Source organism: Cydia splendana, chromosome 2, assembly GCF_910591565.1.
Source record: "Cydia splendana chromosome 2, ilCydSple1.2, whole genome shotgun sequence".
Lineage (NCBI taxonomy): Eukaryota > Metazoa > Arthropoda > Insecta > Lepidoptera > Tortricidae > Cydia > Cydia splendana.
This window is the reverse complement of record NC_085961.1, coordinates 25,574,303-25,590,773: the sequence shown is the minus strand read 5'-3', so window position 1 is coordinate 25,590,773 and position 16,471 is coordinate 25,574,303. Positions and strand designations below refer to the sequence as shown.

Sequence of the window (16,471 nt, the reverse complement as noted above, 5' to 3'; positions counted from 1 at the left end):
ATTGTTGAGAAGAAAATTTTCAGTAAATACTGTTGGTAAGGCTTAAGATCTCTTTACAGTTGTACCATTAACGGCTCGATTCGGAAAATGAATTAAATTTCTACTAGACTTCAACAAGTTACGATACGAATAATTTAAAGATATTTGTAAGATAGATGGGCCGACCGTGTTCGGAACACGGAGATCCTTAGACGTGCTGATGTCGCCGGAATAGAGGCCTCCCTAATGAGACGACAGCTACGATGGAGCGGTCATATCTCCCGCATGTCCCAAGACCGAGTCGCGAAACGCATCTTCTACAGCGAACTGCAAACTGGTAAGCGAAAGCAAGGCGGCCAGTTTCTGCGGTTCAAAGATGTGTTGAAGCGGCATATGAAGAGAGCTCAAATAGAGCCATCGACATGGGAGACACTTGCTGGTGACCGTCCACAGTGGAGACATATTGTGCAGACGCAGGTGCGTGAATTTGAAGCCAGGCGACGCACAGAGCTCGACGTTAAGCGTGACGAGCTAAAGGCCAGACCACCTGTGGCCATCACGTACAATTACGTCGGAGGGGTGCTGACCTGCAGCGAATGTGGCCGCACATTTGCTGCAAAGATTGGCTACGTCAGTCACCTGAGAGCGCACCAGCGACGTTCTCAGCTGTAGCCGAAAACGGCTAGGAGATGATGATGTCAAATAGCTGGCCAAGCTACCAATATTAGTAGGTCACATAGAATATTATTAGGTAAGATTGTTGCAAATAGGTAAGATTTCAACTGTGTTATAATAACAAAATGGTCTTTAGAAAATAAACATTGAAGAGAGTAACGTGTTTTATTACAACAGAAATAATAAAATGTAATAAGCCAAAATGAAGGAGTTCTCAGTTCCTGGCTCTGACATAGCGGCTGGCACCGTTCCAGCTGATCCACGGCTCCGAGTGCCGGCACTTTAATACCCACACGACTTTATGAAAATGAAAGAAGGACCACTTTATAACCCAACTGCAAGTCTTGCCCGTAATGACGCAAGTTCCGAATATACATTATGCATATTTTTCGAGCTCGCTGTATTCCTATACTACTTGAAAATGTAGTAATTAAAAAAATAAGTTCATTATTATTTATACTCATACATATGGATGTAGTAAGTAGGTACAAAACCATTTTAATCATGTGCATTGGGCCACGAGTAATCGCCATAGAAATAATTAATCTATCTGTCCCTGTTTTTGTACATACCTAAATACGTGTATATGTTTACGGAACGCTAATAACTAATCATGGGCTTTACTACTTAAGTACTGCTTCGGATTTCCTATCGGGGTCCCAGTAATAAAAAATAGTCGCACCTTTCTAACGGTCATATTTCAAAACATGTTTGTCTTATTGAAAACTTAACTTAAGGCACCTTCAGGTGACAAACAGAATATTTAAATTCAACAACCGCAACTACGCGATAAAATAATAATAGAAGACACTCCAACGCGACAGTGAATTCCTTTGAAATTTTACATAAACTGTCGTACAAAATACCTTGATAAAATAATTAAAAAACCCTGAAAAGCTTTGTACACAACACAAAGCGGGAGTCACCTCTTCGCTGAAGAAAACCGCGGCGAGAACATTTTGTATGAGCCTCGAATTGCTGACTATAAATTTTTCGTGAGCTGAAATCCATTGTGACTTGTATAATAAAGCAATAAAAAGAAAGTTGCGGCATCCAGGATGCGTTAAACATGACCGAGGAACTTTACCCATAAATACGGCAATGCATTGAGTCGAGACTCCTGGGAGCTGGGATTGTGGTAACTTTGCGCCAACTTTTGAATTTTTGCTGCGCATGATAAGCTTGCACCGCAGCGTTTACGGGAAACCGGGCTTGCAATTTGTTAAGGTTTATTCGGTCACGTTATTTACCTTTATAGGAGCAATTGTGTTGTTCTGCTATTAGAGTATTTGCGGTAACTGGTTGCCGCTTTTGTTCTTTGTTTCCCATTATTGTTTTGGTAAAGATTTAATTTTAACTTATTTACCTGGTTTAGCGGTTGACTTTATTCCCGAAATTCTAAATACCTGTCTGTAAGAAGTTGAAGGTCATTATAGGCTTAAGGTACCTACTGATAAAGAAATTTCATGTATGTGTATTGTTAACTATCGCTTTAACTATCATTATCCAAATAATATTATTTATTTGTGTGTTGGAGAGTCTCCCAATTGATACGTCACGGCAATAAAAAATAGTGTAATATTTTGACGAAAGAAATATTGAAAAAGGACAATCAACATAAATTGAACAATGTAATTTTATAACTTTCCAACCAATAGAACTTTTTTACCTTATCGGTTACGTCCAAAACTAGCCTGAAATAATTTAATTCCTTTTGTGGTATTTTGGCCACGCTGGAGTTTGATTTATTATGAAACAAAGCCGGTTTTTATGATTTTTGTTTTGGCTTTCATATTTTTATTTAAATCTTATAATAGCTTGACAGAAGAGATTTTATTTTCCATTTAACCCGCACGCGTGTCTCTTTAGTCGGCTCTAGTCTCGCGGACGCTCCTCTGTACCTACAAAAGTAAACGACTTCCACATCGTTCCTAAACATTATATGGGAATATGAGGAGTATAAATAAGCCAGATAACAATATATTTTATATTGAATCTAAAGATGGTAATATAATATTATTTTTTGTAATATCCGCGAAGGTCTATCATCTTGTTTATTCGTTTTCGATCTCACCGCCCCGCAACGATAATAATGTGATATTCTGCTGATTCTTCAAATATTGCAATATGTTGGCCTGGCATGCTCCCTCAGTATATCCGAGGGGGCTTACCGTGGAATGTAATAACAGAGATAGCAACGATTCTCCTACATAATGCCCACAATTTGAAATCTGGAAATGCCTTGAGCGGCAACTTGTGAGATATTTTCTACCGGTGTGCGAATAAGAACAAAACGTGTTTTTCTATCTGCTCATAGCATTACGCGCCATAGAGCGTGGTTTAGGGGGAAACGCGAGCCGTCCATGCGAAAACTTAACCGACAATTTCTACATCTACAGAAATAAAATATATTGCGATTTCGTTTATTTTGACGTTTCAACATTTATTAAATTATGTATTAAATACCTGAGCGTACCTGAAATACAATTTATTTTACTCAATATCACAGATTACTAAACCTAATTGTATCTAAGTAACTATTGACAGGTATCTCGAACATCGAACAAGCACTTTGAAGCCTCAAAGCATCTTAAACGACGTTACTACAACCATCAAAGCATATCAACTACGAAATACATTGTCGAGAACTACTCAGGGTCCTACATAGACCCGACTATATTAACATCACACGTAATGCCATGCACTGTAGGCTCTTGGGGATAATTTACTCGTAGCACGGTTGAGGAGCACTGCCCTTTGATGAATCGCCTTCACTCAACATGGAACATATGCGTCTATGCAAGTATGCATGTGTATGGAATATATGCATCCAAATATGTTACCCATTGTCTTAGAGTTAGAGTGTTCGAATGTGTTATGCCGCAAACACATTCGCACGGTCTGACTATGTTGTAAGGGAGTGAGTTTGTTTATCGACTTTTGTTTATCATCATCTAGTAACTAAACAACACAATACTTTTAAGCTTACTGTAAAGCAAGGTTTAGACTAGCAAGAACTTGCAAACAATTTTATTTTTATTACATTGCGGTGTCTATTCAAACTTGTGAAATTTATGAATGCTTCTGAATGCAGTTTACGTAATATAACGTAAATTGCATGCAAGTTCACGCCTTGCTTAAGACAAGGTTGATTTATATTATGTCCCATAATGCCCCGCTTTTTTTCCACGGCTCATGGGAGCCTGGGGGTCCACTTGGCAAATGATCCCAAGAATTCACGTCGAGAGGAGTTTTTACTAAAGCGATTGCCATCTGACTTTCCAACCCAGAGGGGAAACTAGGCCTGAGTGAGATTAGTCCGGTCTCCTCATGATGTTTTCCTTCACGGAATAGATACTGCTGGTGGGTAAGTGGGCATTTCTATTTAAAATGGCACCTACAACTTTTGAGTTGGCAATTATTATATTATTTCTGTTCAGAATCAATTTAATTTGGCAAAACGCTCGTTTCCCAAATTACGTGATAGGTACCTACATATATAATAGGTACCTACTAGGATTATTTTTGCGATAAATTATTTTTCTTGGTAACGCTCAAATCAGCGTTTTAGTGGGAGGTAAGCCTTACAATTTCTTATATTTTGTTCAAATACCAACTTCTCAGACAGAATAAATGCCGCATCTAACATTTCGTAGAAGAAAGCATTTTAGATGAAATATTCAAACCTTTCTAAAGTCTTTTAATCCTGTATTTATGGGTATGATCAAACTTTGTACAATTGATATTCAGACACTGGAATGACTGTGCAATTTATGGAAATTGTGGGTATAAATGGATCGGGTTTCATTTCATTGTCAGACCGATTTATGAGACGCGATATCAGCCAATATCTCAGGTAAACGTTTTTCGTGATAAGACAATAATACGCCTTCTTCACTTTCTTGGAATAAAGGATATCAGAGTGTTCTAAGTGAACCGAAACCGTCATACTAACTTACATAAAGATTAGACTTAGACTTACATAAACAATGTGTACAATGTAATATTTAACGTTATATTAGGCTAATAGATTAACATTTTATCCAATGCCCAAATAGGTATTCCACGGACAGCTAGTATGATAAATTGCAAACAGTTGTGTTTTAAGTATAAGGGATTTCCCTTGTGGAAGATATTCAATTGTATGTTTTGTCGTCCGAATAGATGGTCTATATCTTCCCATGTATGTATGTGTGGAACACAATACCGAATCCCGCCCAAAGCTTCCCAATCACAAGCTATAGGTACGTAACACAGCTGCACAAATATTATAACGTAGGGAGCCAATATTCATTTTCCATCCAAAATCAAGGTGCTTCGCTAATATCGAGCGCTCATCAATTTTTCCGCGTCGCTCATTTTATCCCGTCACGAATACTGTTTAGTGCAAATTGAATTTGATAGAATATTGGACAGAGTTCTTAGAAGCCCTGCTTATTTATAGGACTTATAAATTTTACGAGCTTTGTTCCGTTTTTGGACACACTTTATGACCAGTTTGTGATTTTCATCTGAGCTTAATCAAACTGAAAAAGTAATTTTTTGGTCATTGTATAAAATTAAAAAGTTAATCATAATAACATGTTCACTAAAAAAATTCTACTAAGTAATAATAAAACGGGCATATTCACACATATTGTTATTTTTAAACATGGGGGAAAGTTGCATTTTTATGTGTTTTATCTTTACGTGACTTATTTTTCTAGAGTAAGTAAGCAATCTTACTTATCGTTGTTTTATGTCTCTTCTTTATCGCAGTTTTAAGAATCTACTTAAAATAACAATATACTAGAAATGAAATTTCTTTAAACATAACTGACTAGATAAAGTGTGTAATCAAAACTAGAACCTGCCAATGCCCAAAGTGACTGAACAAAAGACGTGACTAGATTCTTAAGAAAACGTTGCGAGACTTTGCGAGTATCTTCGCCATCTACTCTTATTAGCACGAAGAATGAGTTTTAATTTTAACTTTTGCACTGATTCTGCCTTAACAGTTCTTGTTTAACAAGATCGCGCTCTTTTGTAGTCGATCCTAACTTTCGCCTCCTTCGGGCGAACCAATTTTAACTTCTTTAATTTGAAAAAGATCGCGTTATTTGTAAATCAGGATGTCCAGTAGTTTCTAAATGATCATTTGGCGTGAGATTAGCTTAAGTTGGAAATTGTTCTTTTTGCAAATTTTTTCGGCGTTCAATTATCTTTGTATAGTTTTGGCAATGTAAGCATTACTTAAGCAATTATATGTTTAAATGGATAGTTCACTTAACACTATAAATTAGGTGTATTAAACACGCATGTACCTACTGTACGCTCAATACTAATATTGAGCGTACAATACATTCATTACTTACTATTAGCACGCTTTTACTTTTGTTTACTTATATTTTGGTTACGTAAGCCAGAAAAAACACAATAATCCTTAAGAATATATAAAATGTAGAAAGGCAAACCGAAGTATTCTTAACTACTTACTTAAATAAATACAGTTAACATTACCAACGCCTATAATTTAGATAAACCTAGAGATTACCAACTTAGTACAATCAAGTTGATAAGCCATTGAGCTTGAGCTGCACTTAACGTTTTTCAACGACTAAGTAAAAATCAACTCGAAGCGAATTACCCGAATAGAATCAACACTTCAAATACTTTATTGACGATTAGGTAGAACCTGCTGCTTAATGGAGTCAGAAAGCGTTAAAGCTCGTAAAGGGAAATGTTTTAATGGATATAGATAAGAAAAGCTTCAAAAGCGTAATTTAATACAAATTGCGAACATCAACATAAATACTCACTGTTTTGAGGAACACGCAGTTGAAACATTCAAATGACTGCGGTTGGAACAAAAGCAAGGAGATGGAGTCCAATTCAGATTTGATAAATTATTACGATTTTGATCTTATTTTAATACGACCTTGAATATAAGTCACGCTTATTGGTGCGAAATGAAGTGAAAGTCGTGTGTCAATCACCAAGACGATCTCAAGGTCGTGTCGAAACAATAACAAATTAATTGAATGAGAATAGACCTCTTAAGGTCTATAGCTGCACCTTAGTGCAGCTATTTAATTTAGAGAAGACTAATAAACATTGATGGTTCATTCTTCGTTTTATTTATTTAAACTTTATTGCACAAAATATAAATAAAATGTACAAATCAGAAAGATAAATGTTTATGGATTTGTCAGAAGAGAGATGTTTAGCATCAGAAAGAACTAACTGTACGTTTTGTTTTTTTAGAGGGATTAATGTGTCTTAGTTCGCTCGATGTGCATGCAGCACACAGATAAAATCGAAGTTTAAAATTTCACAGGTAATTGGCAATTTTTCTAAATTTCTATCTCCCTTATAGGATCCTATTTCTTTACGTATTTCGAAGAAGGTTAAGCCTGGAGTCCTAAAGTTCTCGAGAACGCTCTTAAGGATCCCGACCCCGGCCCGATCTAGCGTGACTCATCCTTTAGTTTTGTATGGGGTACGTTCTCACTCGAGAATATTTCCCATAGTAAACGGATAATTTTATTGGGAACGGCACCACTCTACTTAAACCTGTTTATTAAATAATATTGAATAAATTAAATAAAACGCAAGGTGACACTGACCGTGTGTCGCGGGCAGCCGTGGCGATAGCATTAACGAAACGACCGTTGTACAAATAAATATGCGTCCATACAATTGCTAACAACGTCGCATTTCTACTCGCTAACTCGTCAACCTCGCATCTCAGTTATTTTAACTATTGTAAAATCAACCTTCCTCATAAAAATTTTAAGCTCATTTCGAAACTAGTCGTAAATATATGTGAAATTGTGAAAATGAGTTGGGTTTCAACAACTGTTCGCCCCTGATAACTGTTTATTGCTATCACGTGTGACTTGTGGGTATTAAGTGTTCGTTTGTTTTGTGGTGATTTGCTGTCGGCAAATTTACGAGTGTTTTGTATTGTGGTTTTAGAATACAGGCTGGCACAAAGAGATACCATTAAGAATATAAAATTCTGCTGTTATGACCTATTTATGGATCGATTCGAGAAAAACAAGTTTAATTCAAGTAAAGTTTTTTATTGTCAATAAAATAATGGTATCCTAAAAAGTACAGAAATATTATAAAGTATATTTTAAATTATAGAAATGCTTGTGATAATTGCACAGTTATGTACATTTGTCACAAAATGAATTAACTTGTTCGTTACCATGGTGTGTAAGTAACATGTTTCAGTACATTTACGTTTAGGCTCTACGAACGATTTTCGCTACAAAGGCTTTCGCTACGAACTCCTACAGCGCTACAAGTACGGTGTGCTACATCGCTTAATATTGTTTCGCGTAATATTGGGTAGTTGAAGTTGTTAATATGAAATACTGAGTATCTTTAATAAGATAATATAAAATTGTTTAAAAATTAAGGCTAAGTGCTGATTTGTAAAAATTTACATTGTTTTTTCTGTCGAGCGAATTTTATGTAATCAATTAGCTTTGTCATTGTCAAAAAAAGTCCATTTAAAAGGAAATTAAATCTGAAATTTCAAAAATCATCATGTGATTTTCTCGTCTTTAAGGTAGGTATTAACTGAATATTTTTTTAATGGTAGGCACTCAATTAGGTAGAACAGGTAACTCAAACACCTATTTTGCTACCAATTTTTTTATGACACAGTACTTTTATTGACAATTTTTTATAATAAATATTTTTATCGAGAAGAAGAATCGAGTAGGTTCGTAGTTATAGTGTTATTAGTTATAAATTGGTGACAAAACAGGGAAATTAACGACTATATCTAATTAGTACTCGTAACGTAACTTGGTCAAAGCTTTTTTGAAATATTTTACTAATCTTACAACCTTGTCCCCAAACATTTAGCACCCTCTTTTTTAGTTTGGTTATTAATTTAATACATGTATTATGTTATTTAAACTACTGATTTTTTTGGATACGTAAATAGGTATAAACGTATGTTGTAACTGAAGCGAAGCCTTTAAGGAGACGTTATATTGGAAACAGGGCCTAATGCTCAATGGGGTGCACCCGCTTGGTTCATTTGGAAGTTTAGGGTAGACCGAGGCGAATCGGGTCATTTTTTGTTTGACGGTCAATAAATACAATTTTTAAGGTGATACTGTTTTTATTAATATTCAGTTGGATAAATTATTTATTAATGAACAGAATCGAAGGTTCAGACATAAAATCAAACTTAAATATGATTTATGAAAAATAAAATACAAAAACCTCTTAAAAAATCCGATTCGCCCCATTTTAAGGGGTAAAACGGATCAAAAAAACTCTGTCATAAAATCTTAATTAATAATGGTTAACAATGTTAATCATATGATTAAGAATCACAAAGGTCAAATAATTGAGATCAACTATCATTGGTATCTTTAATGTTCCACTTTTGTGAGCATTATTTTTATTCCTTCTTTCTAGTTCCATTTTTTATCACGCCACCTACAGAAAGCGCAACATAATATCACTCCTATATGCTACTATATATTTTAACAATAAATCCAAAACATGCTAATGGCCATTTAGCAACAAAATCGAATAACTTCAATGAAAATAAACAAAAACTGTAAATTTTTGCAAACCTAAACATAAAAAATCACACATATCCGATTCACCCCATATGAGAAAATTAGTTGTTGGTAACAAAAGACTCTACGTAGGGACAGCGGTTTCGTTAAAACCTTTTTAGCAGCTGTAGTCATATTTTCTCCCGACCATTCCCCCTGATACCACTTCTTTTTATACGTACGCACCATCTAAAACATGCGAACATAAAATAAGCCAAAAACAAACGTGCAAAAACCTTGTTTTATAATGTGATCCTAATCGCCCCCAATCAGATGATCCGAATAACCCCATATCATATGTTTGAATTATTTTCGCGTAACGGAAATATACCTTTAAATACAATAAAAACAAAATCAAATCAGGAAACACCATACGCCATTAACAATAAGTAACAACAATTACAAACCTATTAGCCTTTTGCGTTTACTTTTATCACGGACTGTATTTGCACATTTTATACATCGGCGGTGAAATCACAATACACCTGTACGAGCGACTCATCGAGAAGTGTCACCGTGACCGACGCGTGAGTCTTTTCCAATAGCAGTAACTGTGGCGACATGCGTTAGGAACAGAGCGAACGCGGGACGCTGATTGACTGGCTGTAACTAACCGCGATCTTTCAAATTTTACAGAAATGCTTATTTTGATCCGATTTCCCCAGTGATCCGAATCGCCTCGGTCTACCCTACTGTTCATTTGGATTTTCTACATGAATGAAATTTATGTTTCGAAACATTCATTCTTCGCATCAGAGAGTGTCGGAGGCCGTAGAGCGTGAAATCCGAGTCCCAATATAATATTATAATTAATACAAAATTTAATGGAACTGCCTGGAAATGGAACCACTGGAAACGAATGGCCTTAAAATTAGCAGAAAGAAGACCGAACACATGTCCTGCATTTTCGATAATGTCACCAATCCCGAAAGTATCAAGATTATGATAGGAGATACGTTTGTACCTACGGTTATGCAATTTAAATATCTAGGCTCTGTGCTCAGCAATGACGGAAAAATTGACAATGACGTTACGCACAGAACTACAACTGGATGGGTGAAGTGGCGTCAACTCACAGGTGTAATGTGCGACAGAAAGATGCCGCTTAAAGTAAAAGGGCATCTGTATAAGACCGCAATAAGACCGGCTGTTCTGTATGGGTCAGAATGTTGGGCAACCAATAAGCAGCATCTGAACAAGCTGCACACCACAGAAATGCGTATGCTACGCTGGTCAGCCGGTGTCACGCTACTGGATAGAATCCGAAATCAGTATGTCAGAGGAAGTTTCAAGATTGCCCCGAATGTCGAAAAGGTCAAGGAGAAACGCTTAAGATGGTATGATCATGTCCAAAGGCGTTCAGAGGACCATATGGTGAAGCTTGCCCTAAAACTGCCAACCACTACACGCAACGCAGGCAGACCACCTACCACCTGGTGAACGACGGTTGAAAAAGACCTAAAATAAGCTCATTTAAATAAAGACGTAGCGCAAGACCGCGCTAGATGGAAATTGAGGACAAGGAAGGCCGACCCCAAGTAAATGGGAACAGGTCTAGCAGGAAGAAGAAGAAGAAGAAGACAAAATTTAATTGTTAGCTTCTTGACTTATTATAAAGGTGTTAAATTAAAATAGATATGCATGCAATGGTATAAGCACTAAAATATAAATTATATAATATATGTATAAGTAAGTAGGTAAATAGGTACCTCATAAGTACTAACATTATGCGCCCTATTACCGTCATGTACTTACTGACTACATTCTACTAACATCTTCTGTATTGCACATAACTTTTAATGTTAAATAATGGAAATGAAATATAGTAACCGGTTTTGTTAGTAGAATAAGATAACTAAGTATTCCTCATCTCTCTTTTTTGGGGTTATAATAAGAAGAAAAAGGCAGTAGGTATGCTTATCTGTGCCTATGGTCTACTGACAAACAACTCTTGCGAAACTATAAGTACTTACCTACTTAACTAATTGTTCAACAAAATATTTGCAGATAGGTACTCGGAGATGCTATAACCTGAGACTATCTAAGATAATGGGAATCGTAAGACATGAAAAATGTATTTGTTGCGTAAAAAAAATTGAACAAAATATCACTAGGTTTATTTTTAGAAACTTTCAAATTCCTTAATGAATTCAGGGTTACCTAACAATAGTCCCAACGCGATAAACCCTCCACGACTACAAACCATCGACGGCATTATAAGACTTATAAGTTATAAATATATATGTATAGGTATTTTGGTATATACGAATACATTATGTACTCGATACACTTATGAGTCACTTCCGTTTTAAGTACCTTTTTCATAAAATAGAAAACGAAACACGATTCTCATTAATCACAAATCCACAATTCTACTTAATTATTTCGTATGTCCCTACACGCTATTTTGTAATCTGATATTTATTCCATTCTCGTCACGGTTTCTTTTAGAAGAAAGAAAATACGAGGCGACTTGTTATTCCAGCAGGCTTTGTTTTTGTAGAAAATTGCCTCACGATTCGAACTAATTCTAAATGCAAATCGGGCTTGCAGCGTGGGGTTTTAGCGTTCTGATACCGTTTTTATGGAAACAAAATCCTTATTGAGTATCTGATTAACCTATTACTATAATGACGATACTGAATGAATGAATGTTTTGTTTTCAGTTTGTGCCACATATTTTTAACACTACCCGCGACAGTCAAACACACAGCCCTCAGAATGTTGGGGTCTTCATTTTCAAACAATGCGACCAGTTACACATACACGGTGACACGGTTACGGTTCTGATCTTATTTTTACCATTCTTATCATGACCAGGGATTGCTGTATGCAAAATGAAGTGAAAGACGTGCGTGAGATGCACGCCAATCACCGAGACGATCGTCAGGGTCATATCAAATTGATTAATCTGAATCGAGGTAACAGTTAAATTGACCTATATTTTATTAATAAGTATACAAATTAGATAGGTAATGCTTTTATGTAGGTATCTAGCTTCGCTAAAGGGTAAGGGCAAAACGCCTAGCGTGGTACGGGCAAGTGATGCGGAGGGATGAAAGTCATGTGACGAGAAAGGTATTACGAACGAATGTGGAGGGAAGTACGAGAAGAGGAAAACCGAGGAAAAGGTGGATGGACTGTGTGAAAGATGATATGAAACGAACGCGAGTGAATGATGAAATGACGGGCGACAGAGAGGTGTGGAAGAGAAAGACATGCTGCGCCGACCTCAAGTGAATGGGACAAGGGCAAGAGAATGATGATCTAGCTTCGCTAAAGGATTGCATTTAGTGAGAGTGTTTGTGTCCCGACGATTGCGCTAAAAGAAAACAAGCAAAACGCTTGCGCGCCATTTAAAACGCGTCCTGAATGGCGCGAAAGCGTAGCATCCGGACGCTAATATAATTTTTCAACTACTCGTTTCACGCCATGTCATTTCCTATGCTAAACTTTTCACTCACGGGCATTATTGGTTTTATCAATAAAAAAAACCCTTCAAAACAAACTAATCCTAAATGCAGAGCGGGCATGCAGTATTGCTACATGGAAATTCAATTACTACACCTGCGCGGATTACAGATTACCAGTTGATCCCGGAGGGCGCTTTGTAAAATTGCAACCTGAAAATTCAGAAGAGCTTATGAACAATTATCGTTCTCATATCTATATATTTTTCTAAATTTGAATAATGGACATTGAGCTTAAGTTTTTATTTTTGTTTAAAATATTTCAAACAGGTTAAAGTCATGACGTTCTGCTGATGGATTAACTATGTTCGATGAACATTGCGTTTGTTTCACATGATCTAAAACTGGTTTAAGGCAGGCTGTTTCACTAGTTTGGTTTCTAAATGGAAGTTCAGGGAAGGGCGAGAATTTTGTACCATAAAACGTACCATATCGTTTAGGTATTATGAATAAGATATTCGTGAGTTGGAGCGAAAAAATTCCTAGTCAAGACCTCGCAACAGGGTCGAGTTATTTTAAAGCAATAAAAATAGGAATTAATCGATGTTACCTCTCAGGTTTTCCAGCCCGAGTAACTCAGGCTACAAAACCTCATGTGCGGCTCATTGAGTACAGTCAAGTGTAAAATTATGGGTGCACACATCATACTCAAAAATATGTCCCATAGCTCTTATGTCAGCGAATTAAGAACTATGGGACATATTTTTGAGTAAGTTATATGCACCTATATTTTTATACTTGACTGTACAATGAGCATAAAAAGGATTCTAACGCATTATATGTTTTATAGCATTAACTCATTAAGTCATTATACATTACCAACGACTACTGACTGAGGCATTGGTAAAAAATTACTTTTACTAAAATAATAAGTTGGGGTTGTATATGGCATCCATATTATAGGGCATGTTTATAATAAACAAGGTAACAAGGACGATTTCGTTAAATCGATATTGTCCAGCCGTCACGTCTCATAACTTGAATCACGTATAAAATAATTTCCGTACCTACGAAACCCAACTTTTGCTGGATCCGTCTGAATACTCGCTTATAAGCTCGGTGATCATTGGTGCATTTTTTATTTATATATTAATGATATTGGCAAAGTCATCGATAAAATAATTTAATATTACACGCGGCGTATCTCACCTTGAATATTTAACTGATATTAAGTAGGTCGCTTAATATTACCTGCGCAGCTTCGTTCTTTAGTTACACTTGAAGCCAGTTTTCATAACGTCGGGAAATCATAAAATAATCCGGGCCGCTAAACGATGAAAGTGAGCTCTCGGGCTTCTTGACCTTTAACGAAACTCGTGCTGAGTACCTGCTTTACTCAATTCAGCTCTCTTTGCTGGAAGCGCTGCTTATTATATCTAGTCGTCTACAGAACTTAAATTATTATTGTTTGTACTTTTTTGCTGGATGAGTTTTTTGCTACGAAGTGAAACACACAATTTTTCACCACACCAGCGCGAGAAAAATACTTACTGTAAAGTATTACAAATCAAATCCAAATGAACGCCATTAAATATACATCATTCAAAACTATCACTTATAAGTTAATTCCACCAGCCAATATAAGGAAACAACTCAAAATTTGCATGAAATTACTTTGCCCCTTTTATGGAATATGCCATGTACTCGTAGGTACCTACATATACATACATGTATAAACGTCGAAAATATATTTAAGTAATAAAAAAATGGCCTGTAAACCCTATAAAATTATGATTTAGTATAGTTAGATGCATTCATTTTTGTATTTTGTACCCATCGGCCCCGAATTTATCTGTTTCTCATTTAACTATCATTTGTTTTATTGCAACAAAGTCTATTGTTTATTGAAAAAAAAAAACAAGTTTATTTTTTTCACGCAGTACAGTACATACATACAGTTCTTTTTTTCATTCTGACAACAGATCACTCCGCTGCTTTGATGTACGTTGGTGAAAATCCGAAACAATGTTTACAAAACCTATTTTCGTTCGGGCTCACAAAATTGCCAGCCTGAATTTTATGCAAATTCCCCCGATTATAAACAAAAGCTTTTTCCAGTCGTGACGCTGCAAAATTCCCATAAAATAGCCCCAGTTTAAACAAGCGTTTAACGATTTTGATATGAAAGGAATTTACAGACTATTTTTCTTTTACGGAAATAGTTATTAATTTACAATAAAAGTTTAAAAAACTAAACAAGGTTTATAAACTATAAAGGCTCAAACAATTATTGCAATGACAACTACCTACTTGAACATGATCTGTTGAGCCGTTTTAGTCTTTTTGTACAAAAATATGTACTCCTTCCGAGTGGTTGGATCTATATACTACGAGATATTATTCCCTTTTAGGGTCCCGTACCTCAAAAGGAAAAAACGGAACCCTTATAGGATCACTCGTGCGTCTGTCTGTCTGTCCGACCATTCCCCCCTCTTTATCTCGGAAACTATTGGGTTTAAAATTTAGAAAAAAATACACAAAATAGTACTTTACCTATAGATAACAGGAAAACCTATTAGAAATGTGCAGTCAAGCGTGAGTCGGACTTATATACGGAACCCTTGGAACGCGAGTCCGACTCGCACTTGACCGGTTTTTCCTCATAAGGAATTATTCTGGTGTTCATTTTAACGTATCGTTTCCACGAAACCACAAAGCCCCGGAACCTTCCATTATGTATGATTCATCATTAACTTAGCCCGTATTTATTTACATTAACTATGACCGTATTAACTTGAGATGGGTACCTAGTACCTACCCAATAAACAACATTTTTCTTTCGATATTTTTTTACTACAAGAAGCAACATCTACTTCTCAAATAGGTATCAAGTTTCCTTAAGACATAACTTGTTATCGAGGGGTCACCTTCCTTACGCTTTCTATTACGTAAGCAAAGTGCTTTTATGTCAGGAAAGTATTGAAGATTATAGTGTTGCCCATCCCCGTCCGTGGAATAGAGCTCGGCGTGAATTTTCCGACGCCTTTAGCTACCGGAAGGTCCTAGGATTAAAGCTTTGGAGATTTTCCCCTCAAAGCTTCGAAGGAAAATATTTAATGTGAAATTTTTAAAATACATCCATCACATAGGTAGCATGTAGTATAGATTTCATCATTTTACCTACCTACTTTATTATTGCTGCATAATCGAAGCCTGTATCCAATATAGGAGTTGAGTAAGATTAACTAGTTGGATCAAGCATTGGAAACTATTCCCCTTATTCATAAAAAATTTCGGGCCCGACTTAGTTAAATTATGTTTTGTCCCTTTCTTACAAAAATGCCCAATTGACAGATAATGACAAACGATTCATAGCTAATTCAGGCCAGGAGCGTGCTTATGAATAACGCCATTATTCTTTATTCAGTAGATTAATCGCACAAAATCCGGAAGTCTCGGTACAAAAAGTACTGACATTGACTGACTGGAAAATAATAATGATAATGCAGATGTAAAGTCTGTAAATACCTTCAGATTTGACAACTTGTTACGGTTATGACATTTTGAAACGACGCCGAAGATCGCTCATTTTAAATTGAGCTCATGATTATTGGCTTTCACTTTTTTCGCGAGAAAAGCTAATAAAGGTGACGGTCCATTTCCAACGACAGCTGCACTACTGTTCATTTTAATATGGAAATTGACAATAACAACTACGCGTTCAGTACCAGTAGTGCAGCCGCGGTCAGAAATGGAATGTTACCATAAGATTAGTTAAGTTTGGGCTGGATTTGACAATGGCTTGTTTTACTAAGACATGCGAGACAATAACTT

At 36.1% G+C, this 16,471-nt stretch overlaps 1 long non-coding RNA gene across 1 annotated transcript in view; it reads left to right on the top strand.

Moving 5' to 3' along the window:
• LOC134806041 (uncharacterized) overlaps positions 1-16,471 on the top strand; it is a 130,182-nt gene that overhangs the window by 95,478 nt on the left and 18,233 nt on the right. The window lies entirely within an intron of this gene.